The following is a 26,580-nucleotide window of genomic DNA, read 5'->3' on the forward strand; positions in this document are numbered from 1 at the left end:
GGAAGTAGTGGGGGCAAAAGATCTATCTGGCTTCAAGATTAAGCTAGATGGGTTTATGAAGAGGATGGTCTGATGGGATAGCATGATCTTGGCAACTAATTGACCTTTCACTATTGGTGGTAAATAGACCAATGGCGGGATGATAAGAGTTACTACAGAGAACTTTTTCCTGGGTGTCTGGCTGGTGAGTTTTGCCCACGTGCTCAGGATTCAGCTGATCGCCATAGTTGGGATCAGGAAGGAATTTTCGTCCAGGATAGATTGGCTGAGGCCCTGGAGGTTTTTCGCCTTCCTCTGTAGCATGGGGCATGGATCACTTGCTGGAGGATTCTCTGCATCTTGGGGTCTTTAAACCATCATTTAAGGACTTCAATATCTGAGATATAGGTGAGAGGATTATTACAGGAGTGGGTGGGTGAGACTCTGTGGCCTGCATTGTGCAGGGGGTCAGATTAGATGATCGTAATGGTTCCTTCTGACCTTAAAGTCTAAAGTCTATCCTATGGTAGTGTCAGGGTATGTCTACACTGCAGGGCTTAACTCAAAATAAGCTGTGCAAATTGAACTACATCAATTGTGTATCTTATTTTGAAATAGCTTATTTCAAAATAGGGAGCGTCTACACAGCACTTATTTCGAAATGGAGCACTCTTCCTCTGACTTCCCTTATTCCTCGTACAATGAGGGTTACAGGAGTCAGAGTAAGAAGTCCTTCAGCTTGACAGTATTTTGACACTATTTCAAAATAACTGCCCACTGTGTAGATGTGGACTAAGCTATTTCAGAATAATGATAGTTATTTTGAAATAATGTTGCAGTATAGACGTACCCTCAGTGTCTGCAGTGTCTGTAATTATGTATTCCTCCAGCAATATTAAACTTGACACAAGTTCAAATCCCCACTCCTCTCAGGTAGAGGGGGATTGACCCTGGGGATCGTACATTGTGGGTTTGTGCACAACCCACAGAACTAATAGCTAGAAAGAGGCACAGTGTCTATCAGGGTATGTCTACACTACCCCGCTAGTTCGAACTAGCGGGGTAATGTAGGCATACCGCACTTGCAAATGAAGCCCAGGATTTGAATTTCCCGGGCTTCATTTGCATAAGCGGGGAGCCGCCATATTTAAAACCCCGCTGGTTCGAACCTCGTGAAATGAGGAGTAACGGTAGTTCGAACTAGGAAGCCTAGTTTGAACTACCTAGTTCGTGCCCCGTGTAGCCACGCTGCACGGGGTTTGAACCAGGGGGGTTTTAAAAATGGCGACTCCCCGCTTATGCAAACGAAGCCCGGGAAATTCAAATCCTGGGCTTCATTTGCAAGTGCGGTATGCCTACATTACCCTCCTAGTTCGAACTAGCGGGGTAGTGTAGACATACCCTGATAGACACTGTGCCTCTTTCTAGCTATTAGTTCTGTGGGTTGTGCACAAACCCACAATGTACGATCCCCAGGGTCAATCCCCCTCTACCTGAGGGGCAGCAGGTGTGCCCTGGGCAGCAGGTGTACGGCGCATGTGTGGCCCACTTCAATCAGGCACCCCCCATAGGTTGGCTTCCTGGGCAGCTGCCCGGCTAGCCCCTCTCCCTTAATCTGGCCCTGAAGACAACTATTAGATTGGTCCCTGAGTGTGAGATAGGCAGGCCACTATCTAACATGCTCTTAGGCGTATTTGTAGGCTCCTGTGTATTTGTAGGCTCTTAGGCGTATTTGTAGGGACTTTACCAGTGGAAATTTGGGGTCCATGGACTTTATAGAGTTAGGAAACAGCTGAGCAGGAATTTTAAAGATCTATATTTTGGATTTAGGTGCCTAAAGCATCAAGTTCCTAAAACCCTTTGCATCTCTAGCCCCAATTCAAGAGACAAACTAAAGCATTTTGAAATCCCATTCTATGTACACTTTCAATTTATGATGATGTCACTGTTGACATGCCTTTAAGTCTGGCCTATTCTATCTTGCCACACATCAATGAGCTATTTAAGAAACAGCCTAACTTTAATCACCTTCATAGTCCCATTGAAATCAGCGGGATACCCACATAGTGAGCACATACTTTAAGTACCTTGATGAATCAAGGTGAATAAGACACTGCATGTGTTTTCTTTGGCAAAAGCTCTGGGTATGTCTACACTACCCTCCTAGTTCGAACTAGGAGGGTAATGTAGGCATACCGCACTTGCAAATGAAGCCCGGGATTTGAATTTCCCGGGCTTCATTTGCATAAGTGGGGAGCCGCCATTTTTAAATCCCCGCTGGTTCGAAGCCCGTGTAGCGCGGCTACACGGGGCTCGAACTAGGTAGTTCGGACTAGGATTCCTATTCCGAACTACCGGTACACCTAGGGAATAGGGAACCTAGTCCGAACTACCTAGTTCGAGCCCCGTGTAGCCGCGCTACACGGGGTTCGAACCAGCGGGGATTTAAAAATGGCGGCTCCCCGCTTATGCAAATGAAGCCCGGGAAATTCAAATCCCGGGCTTCATTTGCAAGTGCGGTATGCCTAGTTCGAACTAGCGGGGTAGTGTAGACATACCCCCTGTTACATCACCTTGCCTTTAGGCAACAATATCACCATACAGTGGAATGAATACATAAAATCAAGGAACTTGTTTCTCACTCAGAAATCTCTTTTTAAATGTTTAAGAATATGGCCTTTTTGGAACAGATGCTAGTAAATTAGTGAGGTTTTTATTCTTTCTCACTCTTTATAATAACAATAAAATCCAATAAAATATAATTTAATATTTTGGCTACTGCTTTTATTGAGAAGTATAGCTGTTTCCATCACTCAGTAAGTATGAAAATCATAATTAGAAACACAATAAGACGACATTTTTTTCCACAGAATAGCAGAAAAATCGAGAAAACCTATACTTCCTGGCTCAAAGAACATTCAGATTGAATAATAAATATACAGACCAAGCATCCTGTGACCTTTTTAGGCTGATTTCTGATCCTTATAAACCTTCACTGATAACCCGGAAAAAAATACAATTCAGTTCAGTTCCGCTCCACCCCCCTCGACGCCCAAAAGATTTTGTTCTCTGCTTCAAAATTCCATCTAAACAGCTATTTTTAGACTGCTAGTGTGAGCCCCACTTAGCCACGTCCGTTAACCTGGACTGGGAATCTTGCTCTGATGGGCTGTGTAGCACCCCCTATGTGCCCTACCAACGAAGTGGAATGCTGAGCCCTGAGGTTACGTCTACACTGTGCAGCTATTTCGGGATAGCGGAGGTATCCTGAAATAGCTACCCTGCATTTTAACAAGCCGCCCGTTATTTTGAAGTAGTTTTTTAAATAACGGGAGCGCTATTTCACCATCCCTGTAAACCTCGTTGCACAAGGGTTAAGGGATGGGTCGGAATAGCACATTATTTCGAAATTTGGTGTGTAGATGGGCCAAAATTCAAAATAAGCTATTTTGAAATAAAATTGAAATAAGATACACAATTTGTGTAGCGCACATTGCATATCTTATTTCTAGTTTAGAGTGCTGTATAGATGTACCCTGAGTTAGGTACTCATGCTCCACAATACAATGCATAGGGAGAGTTACTCATCTAAATAAGGGATTCTCAGAAGCCAGAGAGTAGTCCTTAAGCTAGCCAGGAGTAAAGTATAGAGGAAAAGGAATTAGGTCCAGTACCTCAAAAATATTTAAGAGCCTAACTCCTATTGGTCTGGAGTATAGGTACCTCCCTCCACTCAGGATCCTGGAGTTAGGTGCCTAAGCCAGGTTAGCTGCTCAACCCTACTAGCTGAAACCTAGCTCTTCCTCATAAAAAGCAAGAGAGATCAATGCTCTAGAATTGCCAATAGAAAGAGTGTTTGAGTCACCTATTTCCCTGATGGTTACATAGGATGTAGGTGACCCAACATTAAGCCCCCCACCTGCTCTGGAACAAGGATTTGAACTCAGGTTTCCAATGTCCCAGTTAACTACCCTCAATACCCAGATAAACACACATTGTTAGCCTCTTTGGTTTTCATCTGCATACAATCTCACTTCGTGAGTATTTCTTTGAGTTCTCATTTCAAATAGGATCTCAAATAGAATGCACAGTGAAATCACATAGGACAACATATTTTACATGTCAGTGCAAAAATGTATACTGTGCCAGGTAATTCAAGCTCATTCAAGAGGTTCGCAATTTTTTGAGAAAGTTTGTCTGTGTAAGAGTGGACATGAGGACGACTGCAAAGGAATTCTAAACTATTACTAGTGTAAAACATGTTCTGCTGGTACCTAGTATTTCTTCATTTGTTGTCTGACCCTGCATGCACTGAAATCAAGAGGAATTTTGGCCTCTACCCTAATTTAATCTAATAGGTGAGTGGAATGATAACCCTTAAAAATTATTTCTTAGCACTGACTTCTTTTATGGGCTGATGAGAGCAGAGAGGAATATCAAAGAGGCATATCAGAGGGTTTCATACGGGAAAGGAGATCAGTGTCTTTCATGATTTTGCAGCTTTTCAAAGGGACATTATTAAGGGCCCAAAAGCATGCTATTCCACTGCGTAGGAAAGATAGAAAATATGGCAAAAGACCACCTTGCTTAACCACGAGGTCTTGCATGATCTAAAAATAAAAGAGGAATCATATAAAAATGGAAACTAGGACAAATTACAAAGGATGAATATAGGCAAACAACACAGGAATGCAGGGGCAAGATTAGAAAAGCAAAGGCACAAAATGAGCAAAAACTAGCTACAGGAATAAAGGGAAACGAGAAGACTTTTTATAAATTAGAAGCAAGAGGAAGACCAAGGACAGGGTAGGCCTATAGCTCAGTGAGGAGGTTGAAACAGTAACAGAAAACTTGGAAATGGATGAGATGCTTAATGACTTCTTTGTTTTGGTCTTCACTGAGAAGTCTGAAGGAATGCCTAACATAGTGAATGCTAGTGGGAAGGAAGTAGGTTTAGAAGATAAAATAAAAAAAGAACAAGTTAAAATCATCTAGAAAAGTTAGATGCCTGCAAGTCACCAGGGTCTGATGAAATGCATCCTAGAATACTCAAGGAGCTGATAGAGAAGCTATCTGAGCCTCTAGCTATCATCTTTGGAAAATCATAGGAGACGGGAGAGATTCCAGAAGACTGGAAAAAGGCAAATATAGTGCCCATCTATAAAAAGGGAAACAAAAACAACCCAGGAAACTACAGACCAGTTAGTTTAACTTCTGTGCCAGGGACGATAATGGAGCAAGTAATTAAGGAAATCATCTGCAAACACTTGAAAGGTAGTAAGGTGATAGAGAACAGCCAGCATGGAATTGTAAAGAACAAATCATGTCAAACCAATCTGATAGCTTTCTTTGATAGGATAACGAGTCTTGTGGATAAGGGAGAAGTGGTGGATGTGGTATACCTAGACTTTAGTAAGGCATTTGATACAGTCTAACATTATATTCTTATCAATAAACTAGGCAAATACAACTTAGATGGGGCTACTATGAGGTGGGTGCATAATTGGCTGGATAGCCGTACTCAGAGAGTAGTTATTAATGGTTCTCAATCCTGCTGGAAATGTATAACAGATAGGGTTACACATTGGGACCGGCTCTCTTCAATATCTTCATCAATGATTTAGATATTGGCATAGAAAGAATGCTTATTAAGTTTGCAGATGATACCAAAATGGGAGGGGTTGTGACAGCTTTGGAGGATAGGGTCATAATTCAAAATGATCTGGACAAATTGGAGAAATGGTCTGAGGTAAATAGGATGAAGTTTAATAAAGACAAATGCAAAGTGTTCCACTTAGGAAGGAACAATCAGTTTCACACATACAAAATGGGAAGCGACTATCTAGGAAGCAGTACAGCAGAAAGGGATCTAGAGGTTACCATGTCCCACAAGCTAAATATGAGTCAACAGTGTGATGCTGTTGCAAAAAAAGCAAACATGATTCTGGGATGCATTAACAGGTGTGTTGTGAGCAAGACACACGAAGTCATTCTTCCACTCTACTCTATGATGGTTAGGCCTCAATTGGAGTATTGTGTCCCGTTCTGGGCACCGCATTTCAAGAAAGATGTGGAGAAATTGGAGAGGGTCCAGAGAAGAGTGACAAGAATGATTAAAGGTCTAGAGATCATGACTTATGAAGGAAGGCTGAAAGAATTGGGTTTGTTTAGTTTAGAAAAGAGAAGACTGAGGGGGGACATGATAGCAGTTTTCAGATATATAAAAGTGTGTCATAAGAAGGAGGGAGAAAACTTGTTCATCTTGGCCTCTGAGGATAGAACAAGAAGCAATGGGCTTAAACTGTAGCAAGGAAGGTTTACGTTAGATACTAGGAAAAAGTTCCTAACTGTCAGGGTAGTCAAACACTGGAATAAGTTGCCCAGGGAGGTTGTGGAATCTCCATCTCTGGAGATATTTAAGAATAGGTTAGATAAATGTTTATCAGAGTTGATCTAGTCAGTACTTGGTCCTGCTATGAGGGCAGGGGAGTGGACTCGATGACCTCTTGAGGCCCCTTCCAGTCCTAGTATTCTATGATTCTATGATCTCATTGCACATTATAGTGAGACTCTGGACTGAAACTGTGGGGTATGATGGGATGGGTTCTACAACTACCATCAGAAGAAACACATGACATAGCACTGATTTTTTTTAAACTTAAAAAAAAAAGTTGAAGATGCTGAAGATGCTGTTTCATTGACATTTTTTGAAAAGCAAGAATGAAAATGTTGAGGGAGAAGTCAAATTTTTAAACTTCTATTATTTGTTTTGTTCTGAAATAATGAGAAAATTTCAAATTTTCCCATCCTCCCATTTCTCCCCATTTAAAAAAAAAAGAAGGAAAAGGGGGGAGGGTAATGAAAGTGAGACCATTCTGCCATTCATTTCTTTTGTTCATCTGGAAAAAGTTAGGAAAAATGTAAAAATATGGAAAAAGCAGGAAAAACATAAGTTCGCTTTTAAAAGTAACACTTCCCCTCACTTTAAACATTTTTTTACACTTTTTTCAGTGAAACCAGATAAAAAGTGAAAGAGGGGGTTTTTTTAATTAGTTTTTCTTGTTATTTTCCATTTGCTTCACTTGAATAAAAAAAATCTGAAAAAGGTTAAAAAAAACCTTTAAAATATGAAACAAAATGTTCTATTTCAGTTTTAAAAATGTTATTTGAAATTTGTTCAAAGAAAAGGAAGAAATATTTCAAATGAATGAAAACTATTCATTTTTCTTTCAAAATGTTTAATAAAAAACAGAATTTCAAACAACTCTAAATTGAAAATTGTACATGTCACAATGATAAATGCTCATATACATGCCATAAAGATAAGGGTATATATTATCCATTCTACGGGTATGTCTACACTACCCCGCTAGTTCGAACTAGCGGGGTAATGTATGCATACCGCACTTGCTAATGAAGCCCGGGATTTGAATTTCCCGGGCTTCATTAGCATAAGCGGGGAGCCGCCATTTTTAAATCCCCGCTGCTTCGAACCCCGTATAGCGTGGCTACACGGGGCTCGAACTAGGTAGTTTGGACTAGGGTCCTATTCCGAACTACCGTTACTCCTCGTGAAACGTTTCACGAGGAGTAACGGTAGTTCGGAATAGGACCCTAGTCCGAACTACCTAGTTCGAGCCCCGTGTAGCCGCGCTACACGGGGTTCGAAGCAGCGGGGATTTAAAAATGGCGGCTCCCCGCTTATGCTAATGAAGCCCGGGAAATTCAAATCCCGGGCTTCATTAGCAAGTGCGGTATGCATACATTACCCTCCTAGTTCGAACTAGGAGGGTAGTGTAGACATACCCTACATTAGATAAAAAGCAAAATCCTGCCTCTCAATTTTAATTCTCTGGCTATCACGTCTGAGAAATAAAGGTCATCAAAAACTGTGGAGAACTTTTGTAATTTTTTGGGTATTTTTTTTTTAAATCTACAAACTCTAACATGCATTGAAAACATTTGTGTCCTTAGCTTCCTACAACACAAAAGCAAAATTCATGGCTCTCCTAAGACATCTGACATTGAAATCACATTTGTTTATGGACAGTTCCCTTAAAACATACAAAAATGAAGATCTGGATCATAGTGAACTCTCTCTAGTTTGCTCTGGTGGTTCTGGCACCAGGAAGCAACTCAAAATGCAATGTTACATTTTGCAAGCTGTTCTCTTTGAAAAAATTAAATGCAGGCCTCAGGCTCTTGGTAGTTTGCCATCTAGTGTCTCAAGCCTATTTGAATCCTGAGGGTGGGCCTAAACCCAGCAAAAACAAAAGGTCCACCCCCTCAATCAAAGGAAGGGACAATAAAACCGTCAGCTGGGCAAAGTTTGAGCCTCATATACTAGGTAGCAAACATTGTTTTGTTTTATATCAGTCATTCCACATAGTTTATTCAAATCTTCCTTGCTATAAATTAGCCATTTAAAATACCAAGATATCTTTATACAAATGAATGAACTAATGAAATTAAGTGAAAGGTAAGTAAAGGTATTGAGTGTTAAACAAGTTAAAAGGGAAAAAATCTGTCAATCGTGTTATTAGTGTTTTCCTTTTCTACAGAAATCCTTGAAAATGCCCGTAATTCTTTACAGATGACAAGCTGCCAATTTTGCAGGGGAAAAATAAAGAAATACATTTTAAGACCTGTTCACTCCAGACACTTAAGTACCTTGTTTTGACTACTAGAGAATTAGTTCAAGAGCCACCTAAATAACAGTGTGGTAATACAGTTTCAAATGTAAAACTTTATTCTGAAATAAGAGACCAGGATGATTTACAACTTGCCTATCTAAAAGACTATGGTAATGATTCTGATATCACACTTATTTTTTACAAAGGTGTTAATCTGCCAATTTCAGCAAAGTTACTCCACATTTACATTGTGGGAAGTGAAATCAAAATGTTTCCCTCTCTTTTTCTGGAATTTTTGGATCCAACAGAGAAGGAGATACACACCGAGGAGCTCTTTTAAGCATAGCTAGATGCCATGAAAACCTTTATTATTTTTGCAACAAAATTAAAACAACACAGAAGTGTGGCTTTTCACTTGGGAGGTGAAAGGTTTCAAACATTTAAAAGGACAGGTTTTCATGTTCTCTATGCTGCTTTAAACAAAAACGTTGAAATATATAAACATTATCGTTTACATGGCTAATATAAAGCACCATATAACCTAATGAAAAGATAGTCTCACATTGTGAGGGATTATTTTGCCTTGAACTAGCATCTCACTAATTAAACAATTTATAATTTCAGGTGCAAAATTGGTTTTCGCATTCTCTTGGGATAACATGGTGGTGATGATACAGGAATGCATTTGGTTGCAAGGAATCAACTGGATATGATACAGCATCTACTGGATCTGATATAAAATCAGCTAGATCTAGTACTACAGTTTCTTCCCCCTAGTCATCAAATTAAGAATTGGAATGGAAGCAAGTCCAACTGAAAGATCATAAAGGCTTACTAGAACATCTTTGGACTCTGGTAATTGTTGAGGTTGAAGCTAGTTCATGTATTATTTCCATAAAACACCATCAGATAGTTTTATCACAAATTAAACACATCCCATGCATTTTAAAGTTCTCCAGATACCCATTTCACTCTACAACCATAATTATCCCCAGTAAGTCTTCTGTGCGAAAAGCATGTCATCAATGAGTTTGTATAGCTTGGAATTTTGCTCCATGTGAGGCAATATCAGGATGCAGCAGGTCTCAATAGGTATGCAAATGTTTCAGGTGGCAGACGGGGGAGGGGAGGGAATGCCACTGGGACCCAGAGTGTAGAAAATTGTGTCTGATGCTGGTACATATGTATTCTCTCTGCTCTAGATGCAATGAGATGATGGAGTGCTGTGCTGGAGGAAGGAAGGCACAAGAGACATAACAGGCAGGCAGGAGAAAAGGGCGCATGAGGCGTCATTTGAGCTCCCGCCCTCAGGTGCCAAAATGTTGTGGGCCGGCCTTGGTGACTCCTCAGTAGTAACAGGTGTTGTTGTCCTGTAGACAAGTAATAAATTGTCCAATTTCTGCTGATGGCTCAAAGCATACTGGTTGGCTTTTAAAGTATGCTTAAGTACTTATATTAAACATCCTGATGTTCCATTTGTAGCAGGATGTGCTAGAGTGGAGAATATGTCTGGAATTACATTTGAAGATAGGAAACTTTAAATTATTCAGAACAGAATTAAAGCCCATTGTCACTCACCAACTGTAATGCTAATTCAGATTGGCTAAACAAGGTATGAAGATGTCCAAGGATCATTGTAGCTGTATAGAAATCATACTTTCAAAAAAGCCTCTTTTGAAAAAAGAGGGTCTAGGCAACAAGCAGATTTTTCAAAACAGCAAGACGCTTTTTCAAAAGAGAGTCTCGACGCTCTCTTTCGAAAAAGCACAGTTTGCATTCAATAGCGCCTTTTTTCAAAAGAGTACTTTTGAAAAAAGGCATCCCTCATAAAATAAGGTTTACTGTGATCGAAAAAACTGCTGCATTCTTTCGACTTACTTTCAAAAGAACATGGCTGCAGTCTAGATGGAAGTAAAAATTTTTCAAAAAAAGGCTACTTTTACAGACAGCCAAACTTTTTTATGGACACATTCTTGTGTAATATAAAGAGCGTTCAAAAGGGCAAAAGTGAACAATATTTAATGTTTTTTATTCATATATTATAACCTCAATGTTATTATGCTTGTTTAACCTACTTACTAGCCACATCAGCATCCTTCAAGTTCTCCTGTTTGTGATCATACTTTGCAGCAGCCACACTGACAAACAGTGCTTTAGTAATTTCTCCAGGTCCATTTTTGACAGTGAATAATCCTCCCAGCATAGGAATAGACAGTTTATTCCTTATATTTAGGTGACCACCTTGCTGTGACTTACCATTGGGGAGCCTGCGGGAGACTGCTACACCCAGCCTGCTATACCTTCTTCCCATCCCTACCTGCTCCTGCATGGAGCTTGGTAGGAGTGTGTGCTGTACTCACATCCACCAAAAGTTGCTGCTGTGCTGACACTAGCAATGCCAACAAAGAATTCAAAGCCAGAGGTGGAAAAGAGCAGCCCCTGCTAGTCAGCAGCTGGTCAGAGAGAGACACCATTAGGAGAATTCCCCTTTGCACTCCTACCCTGGGAATTGTAGACTCTCTGGAACTACCCCCAGCATGGAGCTCCCAGGGCCAAGGAGGGAGAGACCCTCAGCTTCACTGCAAAGATTGGTGTTTTTAACTGACGTCTACATGTTTCTATGGATTTTATGGACAGGTCCACTGTTAGTGCTTTTTTTACAGACTGTCTGTGAATTGACTGGGATCCATGCATAATTTAAATATTGCCGTGATTCAGGTAAATATATATCGACATCGTTTTACAAACATTTTAATATGCCCAGAACAGTATTTTGGTCGTTCCATTTACAGATCATATTTTGGACTGGGCAGTGTGTGTCTCTATATAATTATATCCATTTGAAAGTGAGATTTGTGGTTTATTTTGCAGTCCTTCTAGTACTCTGGCATTTTGTAATAAGGAGGGAAAACTGTGTTAAATTTGTCCAGAAGATTATTATATCTTTTTAATAGCCATGGCTGAGCTATAAAACTTTAGGAATGCTTTGATTATCACACCCCAACAGTGAATTTCAAACTTATAAAATGATCCCTGTTGAGTGATTTCATTAATTTAACTCTTTGATTTGGCTAACTTTGTTTTCTTTGAATTTCAGAATCTTTGATAAGGGCTTGAGAGCAGAAATATGGAAAATGCTGCTAAATCAAAAGCATTTCAAGAAAAAAACAAAGGAGAAAAATCAGAACCTGAGATCCAAATCCATTTGAATTTCAAGAGATTGAGGAGACTGTGTGCTACAGATACACATGATGGTGAGCAAGAGATAGAGTGAGCACATTCCCTAACTGGGCTGAGTATTTGTCTTTCAACACGTGCACTGTTATCTTACCTGCTGTAAGTAGAGTTGGTGGGAAAAAACTGTGTTGAGAGGCAGAGAGCTGGGGAACAGGAGCAGGCTCTGGGTCCTCCTGATAGGAAGAGAGAAAGGGAGGAGGAGGAGGAGGAATAGGAAATTGCAGAGGCTCCAGGCTAGTTGCAGTTTAGGCTGCTCGGGGCTCCAGGGCATGGAGACTCCAGGGAGTCTCCACAGTCCAGAGACAGCCAAAGGGCAGGGGACTGAGGCAGCAGAGATGAACTCCTGCAGTCCACCACCCCACTACCACAAGAGTCAGGAGGAGGATCGCTCAGCCAGCTACCTTGACAATCTGGGGAGAGCAGTCTGGGGATAGTGTATTTGAGGGGATGCAGGGAGCTTGTGGTCATGGGTGCCTGCAGGGGCTGGTGGGAGGAGTGTGTGGTAGGTGGAAGATTGTGGTGACTATCTGGGAGGAGGCAGTGTTGGGTATCGTACGCATATGACAAGCACGGCAGGGACGTTTATGCAGGAGACAGAAGGGTTGTTAGGTGCTGTGCCTGAGGAAAGTGGAGAGGTAGGGGCATCCCTGGTACCTTTTCATCCCTTCCTACACTTATGCTCCTTTCAGGGCCAGGAATTAGGTGCCCAGCTGCACCAACTTCCTGCCAAGCTTGTGAAAGGGAAGGTGCCCCTCCATTGCTGTTTCCTGCCATCAAATCTGGCAATCCTTAAGTGCATAGAGGCTTCCCCAAGCCAGGCTGCCATGCAGTCTGCCTAACCCAACTAGAGGCTATCAACCTAGTTAGTGCCAGTTAGAGTCCTACATGTTAGAGTGCTCTGCAATTTATATCCCCAAAGATAGACTGGGCTGCCGTATAAAATTGTTTTCCCAAGCAATCCTATGCTCTCGGTGGTAGCCTATTTTGTCTATTACTAGAGTGATCTCTGAGTAGCTGAATATGCGACATGCTCTGCTGGCGGGTAGGTCGATATGCAAAAGTGTGGGATGTGGATAGAGCTACATTTTTTAAAACCATTCTCATTGCCTGGTTTTGAATCTAAGGGTTCTTCTACACTGCAGTGCTATTTCGGGATACTTCCAGAAATAATAGAATGTCTTGACAGCGCTCTCAGTATTTCAAAATTTCTTTTGAAATAGTAGGTGCACTATTCACAAGGATTAAGGGACATTTCAGAAGAGCAGTTTATTTCAAAATTTGGTGCTGCATATTGCAAATTGCGTAGCTTATTTCAAGCTAAGGGTTCTGTGTAGACATACCCTAAAAGAGAAAAGAAAACTGTAAACATATCTTTAAATGCAATAACTTTCTTGTGTTAAAAGCGATACCATCAACATAAAATCTAATCAATTAAAAAAATTGAAAGCATTTTTCATAACTACAACACAGCTACAATCTGTCCTGTGGAATGTTTTGACCATTATGACCTGAAAAGTTCTTTAATATCTTGATACAATAATGGAGTTTGTTTCCTAATTCTGTGTTCATTATAAGACATTGTTTTATTGTGCGTAGCAAGACCTGTATTTGAATGAACATTAAGGAATGCTGCCATTCTCCCATTGAAACCAATTGCAAAACCTGCCATTTACTTATAAGGAAGGAGAATTAGGCATTTTATAATATGGAAATCTACATTTTGGGGGGCAAGGCCATCTTTTGTTGTTCTATGTTTGTACAGTGCCTAGACCAATGGGGGCCTGGAACATAGTCATGCTCCTAGGTAGAATCATGATCCACATTAGTAGTAGTAGTAGTGGTAGTAGCAGCAGCAGCAGTAATAGAAATGTAGCCGTTGAACATCTGCACTTGAAAGGGAATCCTATGAACTGTCATTCATGTTAAAATTCGACACTCTCCGAGAAGGAATGAACAAAGACTCTAACTATCTTACCCATTACCAAGATAGCTTCCCCAATTATCACCTCTAATACCATTAGCTCATAGACATCTAACTCTCCCCACCTCTAATATAATTAATTCACAGACACTTACCTTCCTTCCTCCCCCCCCCTTCATCTCCCTCCTGTTCTGAAATGTGATTTGTCCTTTTCATATGTGTTCATTTTTTTAATTGTATCCTTTGGTATATATGGTTGTGACTATTTTCTTCCACTACTTGATCTGAGGAAGTGGGTCTGGCCCACGAAAGCTCATTATCTAATAAACCATCTTGTTAGTCTTTAAAGTGCTACATAGTCCTGTATTTTGCTTCAGCAGCAGTAGTGATTCTAAATTGACTTAATAAAATAGATGGAAATATTATTCTTAACTGTGTTTAATGACTCAACTAAGCAAAATGTTGTTTCTGCTGATCATGTTTTCTGCAATACAGGTATTTAAGAACAAATATGATGGCTTTCATTAATTCAGTACTGCTAACTAAAATCAGTTGTTCCCTGTCTCCTAAGAAGCAGAGAGCATTCCTCAAAAACGTCCTGAAGTTAATCCCTGCAAGGAAGTATATTCTGAGTGCTTAGACTTCAGCTGGGATACGAAAGATGGTCAGATTTTTGACATGTCATTCTGGGCTGTGGTTAGTATATGCTGTTCACTAAAGGTAATTTTATCTGGAAATAGAGAGGTTACAAACTGTTAAAGCTCTGTTATTTCTTGACTGGCAGCAGGTCCCTGACACAACCTTTGCAGTGTCCTAGAATGAAATAAATGGAGCAATAAAATAAAATAAAATAAAATAAAATAAAATAAAATAAAATAAAATTCCTAGAAAAGAAAAACAATTTGCAGGGGTTCAACCCCAATCCATGTATCTTAGATTAGAGAACTATAAAGTGGAAGCATTTTAATCGAACAAGAAATACAATGCACTTTTCATTTTGTCTCTGTTCATTGTCTCTTCATTCTTCCTTTGGGTATCAGTGTGCTGTCTGTATGGTACCTTTCCTAAGCTTCTAGCAAAGACCTCATGCATTGCTGCTGCAATTCAAGAATCTACTTCACTGAAAGAGTTACTTGATCTTTGTGATAGAATCAACTTCCTGGTTTCTTTATGTAGCACTCGTTGAAAAAATTCAATGAAAAACATTTTTTTGGTCAGAATTTGCCAATTTGTTAAAATGGATACGTTTCAGAGAGAGAGTTCTGTTTTGCCTAAATTGTGTCTGTTTTCCTGCCAGATCATCTATCCTGCTCCTTAGCTACCTGCCAGGTGACTTCCATGCACTCTGTGAACCCAAGGACACCATGGTTCCAGGGAGCCCTTCCACACAGACTGCCTCAAAGCTGGGACTCCATTCCCTTTCATGGAGAATTTTGATTTTTAAACATTTTCTTCTGAATTGAAACCAAATTTCAAAATTTCAAAAATCTCCATGGAATGAAATTACTTTTCTCCATGCAGTTCTACCTTGAGAATTTACTTTTCTTCTTTTTTTAATGCCCAGGATGTTTTTGGTGTTCTCATCACTAGGAAAACTTGCTCTACAACTGGAATTCTGATGCTGATCTGGAGTTTGTGAATTGGTAGTTAAACTGTGTTCTCCATTTATCTCTTATGCCCTGTTTCCTCTTTCTCCTTCAGAGTCACTTGGCCTGCTAATCCCACGAGCTTTGCTGAATTGGCTCAGATAAATGTAATGCTACCTACAATTCAGCAGAAAATGTGGCATCTTGTGTCAGTGCAACACTTCTATAATTGACAGGAGATGAGTTGAATTGATTTATTCATAAGCATTAATTTCAGGATCAGACTCTACCACCTTTAATCAAGTTGAGTAGGGCCTAACAGCTTTTGTAGTCCCCTTGAGTTCAATGGGTTAGAGTGGTGCCATCAGTCACAACCCTGAGCTAGTGTGGTCACCACACATCTCTGGAACCTACAATTTTGTACCCCATCTGGAATTTAGTGTGTAGTATTAGTGCATCTCCCACAAGATGTTGGGGCTCTGTGTATCCTTAGGCCATATAGAGAAAACCACAATGTGGTTCGTGGGCTGCATGTGGCTCATGACCTGATTGTTTGCAGCCCATGGTGCAGTTTGGATTTACACGAGGCTCAACACATGGCCCGCGGGAGGGAGCCAAAACAAAAAAGTAGTCAATATCATGGTCTTCTCATAGAATCATAGAATCATAGGACTGGAAGGGACCTCGAGAGGTCATCGAGTCCAACCCCCTGCCCTCAAGGCAGGACCAAGCTCCGTCTACACTATCCCTGACAGATGTCTATCTAACCTGTTCTTAAATATCTCCAGAGAGGGAGATTCCACCACCTCCCTTGGCAATTTATTCCAATATTTGACCACCCTGACAGTTAGGAATTTTTTCCCAATGTCCAATCTAAACCTCCCCTGCTGCATTTTAAGCCCATTACTCCTTGTCCTGTCCTCAGAAACCAAGAGGAACAAATGTTCTCCTTCCTCCTTGTGACACACTTTTAGATATTTGAAAACCGCTATCATCTCCCCCCTTAATCTTCTTTTTTCCAAACTAAACAAGCCCAGTTCATGAAGCCTGGCTTCATAGGTCATGTTTTCTAGACCTTTAATCATTCTTGTCATTCTTCTCTGTACCCTTTCCAATGTCTCCACATCTTTCTTGAAATGTGGTACCCAGAACTGGACACAGTACTCCAGCTGAGGCCTAACTAGTGCAGAGTAGAGCGGCAGAATGACTTCACGAGTTTTGCTTACAACACACCTGTTGATACAACCTAGAATCATATTTGCTTTTTTTGCAACAGCATCACACTGTTGACTCATATTTAACTTGTGGTCCACTATGACCCCTAGCTCCCTTTCCGCCATGCTCCTTCCTAGACAGTCGCTTCCCATCTTGTATGTATGGAACTGATTGTTCCTTCCTAAGTGGAGCACTTTGCATTTCTCTTTATTAAACTTCATCCTGTTTACCTCTGACCATTTCCTAACTTGCTAAGGTCATTTTGAATTATGTCCCTATCCTCCAAAGAAGTTGCAACCCCACCCAGTTTGGTATCATCTGCAAAGTTAATAAGTGTACTTTCTATCCCAATATCTACGTCATTGATGAAGATATTGAACAGTACGGGTCCCAAAACAGACCCTTGTGGAACTCCACTTGTTAACCCTTTCCAGCAGGATTTAGCACCGTTAACAAAAACTCTCTGACTACGGTTATCCAGCCAATTATGCACCCAACTGATCGTGGCCCTATCTAAGTTATATTTGCCTAGTTTATCAATAAGAATGTCATGCGAGACCGTATCAAATGCCTTACTAAAGTCTAGGTATATGACATCCACCGCTTCTCCCTTATCCACAAGGCTCGTTATCCTATCAAAGAAAGCTATCTGATTAGTTTGGCATGACTTGTTCTTCACAAACCCATGCTGACTATTCCCTATCACTTTATTACCTTCCAAGAGTTTGTATATGATTTCCTTAATTACCTGCTCCATTAACTACCCTGGGACAGACGTTAAACTGACCGGTCTGTAGTTTCCTGGGTTGTTCTTATTCCCCTTTTTATAGATGGGCACAATATTTGCCCTTTTCCAGTCTTTTGGAATCTCCCCTGTCTTCCATGATTTTTCAAAGATCATAGTTAAAGGCTCAGATACCTCCTCTATCAGCTCTTTGAGTATCCTGGGATGCATTTCATCAGGACCTGGTGACTTGCTGACATCTAACTTTCCTAAGTGATTTTTAACTTGTTCTTTGTGTATCCTATCTTCTAAACTTACCCTCTCTCTGCTTGTATTCTCTACGTTAGACACACCTTCAGACTTCTCAGTGAAGACCGAAACAAAGAAGTCATTGAGCATCTCTGCCATTTCCAAGTTTCCTGTTACTGCTTCTCCCTCCTCACTAAGCAGTGGGCCTACTCTGTCCTTGGTCTTCCTCTTGCTTTTAATGTATTTATAAAAGGTCTTCTTGTTTCCCTTTATGCCTGTAGCTAGTTTGATCTCATTTTGTGCCTTTGTCTTTCTAATCTTGCCCCTGCATTCCCGTGTTGCTTGCCTATATTCATCCTTTGTTATTTATCCTAGTTTCCATTTTTATATGACTCCTTTTTTATTTTGAGATCATGCAAGATCTCCTTGTTAAGCCAAGCTGATCTTTTGCCATATTTTCTGTCTTTCCTACACAGCGGAATCGTTTGCTTTTGGGCCCTTAACAACGTCCCTTTGAAATACTTCCAACTCTCCTCAGTTGTTTTTCCCTTCAGTCTTGCTTCCCATGGGACCTTACCTACAAGTTCTCTGAGCTTATCAAAATCTGCCTTCCTGAAATCCATTACCTCAATTGTGCTGGTCTCCCTTCTACCTTTCCTTAAGATCATGAACTCTATTATTTCATGATCACTGTCCTCCATACTGTCTTCCACTTTCAAGTTCTCAACTAGTTCCTCCCTATTTGTTAAAATCAAATCCAGAACAGCTTCTCCTCTGGTAGCTTTTTCAACCTTCTGAAACATATTAACCTTTCTGTTAATATGCAGTTTAGTAGTTAATGATATGCTCATTGAAAGGGCTGTTATATGGGTGGAAATCAAGTAAATATTGCATTTTATTTATATCAGCAGAACTGACTTAAATGGGACCTGCGTGTTGTGTAGTCTTGCCTTAATCTTTGTATTCATGCCTGTCAGTGTCAAAGAAGCTATTTGCATATATTTGCATATATATTTGCATGTACATGCAACCACACTTAAGTGGTGGCCCTCAACATGGGCTGTGAGTATCATTGTGGCCCCTGGGGCTTCCAAAGTTGAGTAGCCCTGCTCTAAGTGGAGAGACTGAAGTTGTGGCTGATATTTACTTGGTCCATGCAAGAGAATTAAGCTTCATTCACTCTTCTTTCTCCTCCTTCACCTGCAAAAGGGTATGTGTACACTACAGAGTTTTTCTGAAAAAAAAAATGAGTTACATCCACACTGCAATTGCATTCTTTCAAAAGAAAATCAAAAGAACAGAGGATTTTTTTTCCAACATTGGTAATCTTCATTCTATGAGGAAGAAGCCTTTTTCCAAAAGAGTTCTTTCGGAAAAAGACATGTGTGGATGGGGAAGAGGGAGTTCTTTCAAAAAAAGAGGAAAGAGGAAAGAGGAAAGAGGAAAAAGCACAGGGGCCCTGGTGGCCACTTCGTCCATAGTAATCACAGCTTACATGCAAGATAGCATTCATTCAGTGTGGATGCGATCTTTCAAAAAAGCAGATGGCTTTTTTTATGCGTTTTTGCAGTGTGTGTGTGCTCTCTTTCGGAAAAAGATTTTCCAGAAGATCTCTTTCAGAAAAGCTTCTTCTGAAAGAAGCCTGCAGTCTAGACATAGTATAAGAGACTATCACAACATGATTCAATGGTAGTTTTGCCCAGGTAAGGACTAAATGCTACAGGATCTGTCCCTTTGTGACTAGAACATACAGAAAGCAGTGTTAAGGAACTATGAGAATCAGAATTTGAAAATACTGTTTAAAATGCTTCATCCAACACTATGTGCTTCAGACTAACTGACTAAAGGTTTAAAGATGTTTCCCATTTCTTCCCAGTAGTGCAATATAAATGTACAAACCATTGCACTCAAGTAACATATACTTACTCCAACTTGTGCATGGGCAAGCCTCAGCATAACAGTGCATATGCTGCATTCTTAAACGAATCCACAAAGGAAGCCTCAGATTAAACAACCTTACCTTTCCTGCTACAATCCCCTCACTATGTTAGCTTTTTCTGTTTTCATTTGTAAATGCTCAATTCTTTATTGTTTTAATGTTATCTGTATTTCTATTTAACTAATATGTTCATTTCCCCTGCAACAACATGTATGCAGAGATGACAATTACTTTGTGACCCTAACACTTCCCATCTCTATTTCAAATAGTCTCTCTCATTTATTTTTCAAGAAACTTAAGATTAGACACTATAAAAAAAATTCTTGCCTATCAAAAGTACTGTGGCTGGTTTGCACTGCAATAAAGTACCCAGACACATAGTTTTATCAACTGCTGGTGCGCCTTTAACAAATCACAATTAAATATTAACAGGCTGTGGAGCAGCATGGAGAGTTCTGCAGTCCTTTGAAGGCATATTTGCCAATTAAACAAAGTCTAACATTAGAGTAAAGGTGGCAAGGATCCAAACCAGAGAAATGAAAGTCAACCACTTCAGTGGCATTCATTAGCTCAACAGACATTCTTTGTGTGGCCTGTTTCTTTACTATTGCCAAATCCACACCCTGTTCAGGAACTTACCCAAGCTCAGATAAGCTTATTATGGAAATAACACTTTGTCACCCTTTACAACTTGCTTCTTGTTAAATTATCTTTTATCTTCTTTGTAGTATTTGTCACCTCTCCATAGGTACTGCTTGTGTGGACCAATGCTATTTTGTTTGCTTTGGAATTCTGAGTGGCAAAGGTTAATGGTAGTTAATAGAATATATATTTTGAAAGAGCCTCTTCTCTGTGCAATAACAGGGCTGGTTGGAAAACGAGAATTCTGTTTAAGGAAAAACTGAAATTTGTTTTCATTCTGCATCAGAAGAAATGGAGAATCTCTCTCTCTCTCTCTCTCTCTCTCTCTCTCTCTCTCTCACACACACACACACACACACACACACTCACCACTCCCTCTAAAATAGCAAGTAGTCCATTAGTTAGGGCACTTGTGTGGGAATCCCACATTCAAGTCCCTCTGTGTCCTGAGGTGCTGCACTGACAGGAACTTTGACTTGCCAAATTCTATCAGAGTTCCTAACAGTTGGCTATTTTTTTCCTTTTTACTCATACTCCACTCTGAAAACCTATCCTGGGCCTCAGAAACATTCTCAGCTAAAGGTTTGTCAAAACTGATACATTTCTGTGAAAAATTTCAGTCTCGGACAAATTGGTATTTTCCAATGAGAAGACATTTGGTCAAAAACTTCCCAACCAGTTCTAATCACAATATTTTGGTGCACGAAGCCACTTGTGCAAACACATCAAGTTGGCGAGGTGCACAATTAACCAGTTGGGATCTGTGAATGTTTGAGGGTGCAGATGTAATTATTTGCAAATGCGGGTCGTACAAAAATGATAGGTCTCAGTATGCAGCGCCTTATGCAGGTTTGGTCGGGGAGGAGGGAAACTGTATGTGATTCTCCACCCCTTTCATAACCTTTCTAAAAATTAGACACAACAGCAATTGCTGCATGCAGGGGAACACAGATACTCTTCCTCTGGGTGGCCCCTAGGTACAGAGAACACCAGAGAGAGAAAGAAAAGGCTCGGGGACAAAGGGTTACTGCTCATTTCCTTCTACACTTGTTCATAAACTAGACTGAGGGCACAGGTGGAGAAGACTGCATCATCCTAAAGGATCATAGAATCATAGAATAATAGGACTGGAAGGAACCTCGAGAGGTCATCGAGTCCAGCCTTCCGCCCTCAAGGCAGGACCAAGCTCCATCTACACCATCCCTGACAGATGTCTATCTAACCTGTTCTTAAATATCTCCAGAGAGGGAGATTCCACCACCTCCCTTGGCAATTTATTCCAATATTTGACCACCCTGACAGTTAGGAATTTTTTCCTAATGTCCAATCTAAACCTCCCCTGCTGCACTAAACTGAGCTCCCCAGTGTGTGCAGGAGCTTGGCAAGAAATTGTGCCTCCCCTAACTCATCCTGCAGCACTGGGACTTTTTTTGAAGGTGTGCTCTAATCCGTATGTGCACAAAAAGGATCTATCTACACACATCACAGAAGTGAACCTCCCAACCTGGACTGACAGAGTTGGGTTTGTGGGCCTACCATGAGCACTCTAAACATAGCTAGGTAGTCAGCACTTTGAAGTTGCAGATGATCTGTTTCAGAGCCCGAGCTCCATCCTAAAACAGGACTTCAAAGCACTATCTATCTATCTATATTTAGAGTGTTAGCAGAAGCCTCACTAGCCTGAGGCATTTGATGCAAGGTAGGAGGTTTGCTGCTGTGTAGACATATTTCAGGAGGTCCTGTGTGCTTACAGCTATCAAAACTATTTCCCCCTTGTTCTGATTGACAGCTAAAGAATAGGCAAGAAAGAGGGGAATTAATGTGTCTGTCATTGAAATCTACATTTAGATTCACAGCTGGCCAATCCTAACATTCCCCAAACACCTTTGGTGGAATTCTTCATTTTGGACTTAACGATGCTACTGATGCGAGAAAAGGAAACCACTGTTATTTTGTCACTGCTCAAACACTGGGCAGTTTGCCTCATTTGCTCAGACAAACATACTGAAAAAAGGCTAGAGCATGTAATTTCTAATGTAATGGAGATCTAAGTGAAGCAAAAATAAATTTTCTATCAACTATTTGAAGAAATATCTTGAACACATTGACTAAATCTTTCTATTCTTATTATTTAAAGCCATAGCCAATGTTACTATGATAACATGAGAGAACTGCTCTTAGAGGACATTTTCTCTTAATTAATTCATAATATCATAGACGATCCATACAGACCAGCACAAGCACAGTTGTAATTGAAGACAGAGACAGTCCTGCACAATCACATCCAAGAGTGGCAATTGGCTTGCTTATATTTTCTAGAAAACACTGAATTATTTATTTGGAGACAACCTTGATGGGTCTGCCATGTTCCTCACATTTAACTTACATATATATATACACACACACGCACAGAAGATCATGAGCTTTCTTAGGCAAAACTCTAATGGAGTCCTATTTAGCAATCCTATTCATATAAATACCCCCACTTCACTCATGCACTCATGAGGGTATTTTCTTGCTTGACAAACAAATGAGAGAAGCCACCTTATTTGGGAACATCAGGGTGAAAGCAAGATCTTGTATTTCAAAGATTTTATGTGTTTATTACAAATTCTCAGGACCAGAGCAGGCATAAATCTCAGCACAGATGTCAATTATGTTATGTTGGTTTCCTGCTCATGATCTCCTGATGGTGACTTCATTATTGGTGTTGTAAACATGATTAGAGAACTGGAGACTTAATTGTCAACTACTGAACACATGGAAGTAATAGCATCTATAGTTAAATAATGACATCAATTCAAAATTATAGCTTCAAAATATGAACACCGGGACAGTATTTCTCAGGACGTTGGTAACAGGAGATGAAGGCTTTCATCTCAGCTCATCAGTTTGGTTATAGTCCAGATGAGTACTAACTGTTTGTACTTACATCCTGATGACTGTTTGTTCAGTAATTGATATGAAACAAATTGCTTATTTTAATTTAGTTTCTAGTGGTACCCAGGAAGCAAGTGTCAACATCCCAATTGGTACTAATTGGCACCTTTGTTGGCAGGCTCCAGAGAGAAGTCAACAATAGAATGGACAAGTAAACTGAATTATCCTCTAATCATACAGGGTCTCATTCAGGGCAATATTGAACTGTCAGTGTGACTTCTATTCTTGTAGATAATAGCAGAGTTCACCTTTACAGAGGCCATTAGCTCAATATTCTGCATTAGTGCTGAAAACTTTTTCAACAATTAGCACAATTTTAGTTTAACGATGCATGGTTAAGAACACATTCTGGGGTGGCACTGCTCCTATTGAAACCAATGGGGGGCTTGTAATCGATTTTGATGTTACTTTGCTGGTCTGCTCTTTCAATAGAATTTGGGTTGTTGACTTCAATGGGACCAGGATCCAGTTGTCAATGCACAGATATGAACACATCATTCTCATTGACTTCAATGGGAATTATGTGACCCCCATCAAGAAACTCATCCCTTTGAGTAAAGTTAGCTCTTGTAAAACTCTGTGGTCCAAATTTTCAAACATTAGCTTTTGACTATGACTTCTAAATATTCAAATTAGAGCTTCAAAATAGCATTTATGTTTCTGTTTTATCTGCTATGAATAAGAGCTACTTCGATGATCAAAAAGTGGGATTTAGGCAGCCAGTTAATTAAAATATTCAGCTATTACAGAAGTTTTCTATCACTTTTCATTCACAGACCTTAATTCAGATTCTATAAAGGAAAAATTTACAGAGAGAGGGAGACTAAGACCCAGGTGAAGATACCAGCATAAGATAATTCAGCAGGTTAACAGTAGAGCAAAAAATAGGACTCAGATCCCCTGCCTCTACGTTCACTGTCCTAATCCAATCACATTGCATCTGACCTTTGCAAACAGGCCTCTGCTTTTGTATTAATGGATTACTTGAATATTTCTTTTTCATACTTGGAATTTTAAAAATTCAGATCTTACTCAGCTGATGTAAATCAGTGTAGCTCCTCTGAAGCTGATCACACTAGCTGAGGATCTGGTCACGCAAATATATGTGCACGCGTGCGCGCGCACACACACACACGCACACACACATTATATTATATTATACGTCTGGCAGGAGGACAATAAAAGTGGAGGAAGATTTTTTAAAATTAGCATGTTTTGTGCTGATATTATGGGCATTATGTATGCAATTATCATTTGTCTAGCACTATAAAACTGCTTTGTAAATGAGATTTTATTAGATTAAAATGATTATTTAGATTAGCTAGGGGAACTTTTTCCTATGCATTAAAAACAGCAGAAGTAAAAGCAAAGAAGTAGGGAAGTCAAGAAAAAGGAAAAAGAAATGCATGGTTGGGCAGAAAACTTGAAAAATTAGGCAACAAAGGAAGGAGCAAATTGAAAGCTCAGTAGATTTAATGTGTAGCTATAATGTGTGTTTGGTTATTTACATAAGGTCTATGTGATTATCTTCTCTACTGTTCAATAAAAATAGCCTTTACTGTAGTATCTGCACCAGCACATGGTACTTTTGTTATCTCAGATATGCAGACCTCTTATTAAAGCAACACACTAACCAATATGTAATGTGAACTTTTGACCGTTCAGGATGTTTGAAGATGAAGAATATATTTCGCCATACGTGGATGCGTTTGGCTAGGTTTGTTTTCCCAAGTGTACAGCCTGCTATTTGCTTTTATTTTAGGCCTCAGAAAACTTGCTCTGTTTCACTTAAAAATGTAGAACTGGTGTCTCCATTCATCACAGGTTTCTTTTTTTTTTTTTTTTGGAGTGTAGTGAAATATTATTTGGGGATCAAATCTTGCGCATCATTGCAAGTTTTGCATGTGCACTAAGAAAATAAATTTCTGTCAATACAATATCCGTTTAAATGCAGGATTCCCTCTGGCAAAAGTTCTAATCTCCCAGTAGACCTGTTTTCATCCTGCATACCTAAACTTGTACCTGTGGCATTAGTCTTCCCTTTAGAAACAGTTTCCTAAAGAAACAACTCTCCATGTAGTTGTGCTTATAGATTTATAATTTATCATTATGCCCATCTGTGTTCTATAGAATCCACCATGACAGGATCTATATGGCATTCCATCCCCTGCAGAAAATCCTGTTTTGTAAGTTATGGCTCTCAAGGAAAAGAGTTGTCTCTTTAGAGAATTTTCTTTTACTTTCTTCAAACAAAGGGACAGGAGAAATTATAGCCCAGTCAACCTAACTTAGATACCTAGAAAGATAATGGAACAAATTATTAAACAATCATTTGTAGGCACTAAGAGGACAATAAAGTTGAAATGAATGGCCTATATGAATTTGTTAAAAACATATCTCACCAGGTCAACCTAATTTTCATTCTTTGACAGAGTTAATGGTCTAGTGGATGAAAGGGAACCAGTAGACATGATATATCTTGATATAGGGCTGTGGAACAGTCCAGCATTGCATTTTTATAAGCAAATTAGATGAAATTACTGTAAGGTGGATGCACAAATAGTTGTCGACCGCTCCCTTATGCCTCGTGAAATGAGGTTTACAGGAGTGGTCGACAAAGGCTTCCCTTGTCGACCGATCTGCGTCTTGACTCATGAGCTGTGCCGATGATCAGCTGATCCAGCACAGCGCGTCGGCCATTTTTATTTTAATGAAGCTGGGGATATCTAACTCCCCACTTCATTGATTATGTTGGGTAGCCTATTGTACATGCCTCTGTCAGCAGAGGCATGTAATCTAGACGTACCCTAAGAGATGAGAAGTAATTCTCCCACTCTATGCTGCATTGATAAGGCCTCAACTGGAGAAATTCTGGAAGCAAAATTTCAGGAAAGATGTGGACAAATTGGAGAAAGTCCAAAGAAGAACAACAAAAATTATTAATGTTCTAGAAGCCATGACCTATGAAGAAAGTTAGCAAGAACAGGAGACTGAACTATGTGACCTATTGCAGCCACTTCCAATCCTACATTTCTATTAGTCTAATTTGGAGCCTGTAAAAAAAGGTTCTTATCAGTAACAGATGCCCTTTCACTGCTTCTATCCAACCCTCATTCAGTTCCCACATAAGTTACTGCCTTTAAAATTCTCCTCTCTGAACACATCAAGTATTGGTGCATCTGCATCTGAATAAAAACCAATCTGATGAGATTCCACTAACCTAATCTAATATACTGCTCTATGGTGCTCTAAATACTGACATAGCAACTAAGATTGTTATAAACAAATGTAAGTTACTGTTGAAATGCAAAAAAAATCACATTGCTTATTGCTTCAATTTCTTTTAAAGACAGAAATAGATGTGGCAGTGATAATAGTTTAGAAAAGGAGATTGGTATTTCTGAAAGATAAATAACTTTTGCAAACTGTCAAGCAAATGGTTTTTCTTTTTTAAGATACCTAAAGAATAATCTTGGTGCTGAAAGAAGCAAGACTGCTTAACCTAAGTGCTATTT

General features: G+C 39.8%; 1 long non-coding RNA gene across 5 annotated transcripts in view; it reads right to left on the reverse strand.

Moving 5' to 3' along the window:
• Positions 1-26,580, reverse strand: part of LOC112543792 (uncharacterized) — a 181,653-nt gene that overhangs the window by 84,219 nt on the left and 70,854 nt on the right. The window contains exon 3 of one of the 5 annotated variants that reach the window (XR_012902509.2): positions 11,727-12,022. The exons of the other annotated variants lie outside the window; for them this stretch is intronic. This is a non-coding gene — a long non-coding RNA (uncharacterized LOC112543792). Of the gene's footprint in view, positions 1-11,726; positions 12,023-26,580 lie in introns of those variants that run through there. 5 annotated transcript variants of the gene reach the window in all.

The sequence above is a fragment of the Pelodiscus sinensis genome, chromosome 3 (assembly GCF_052426305.1).
Source record: "Pelodiscus sinensis isolate ZL-2025 chromosome 3, ASM5242630v1, whole genome shotgun sequence".
Taxonomy (NCBI): domain Eukaryota; kingdom Metazoa; phylum Chordata; order Testudines; family Trionychidae; genus Pelodiscus; species Pelodiscus sinensis.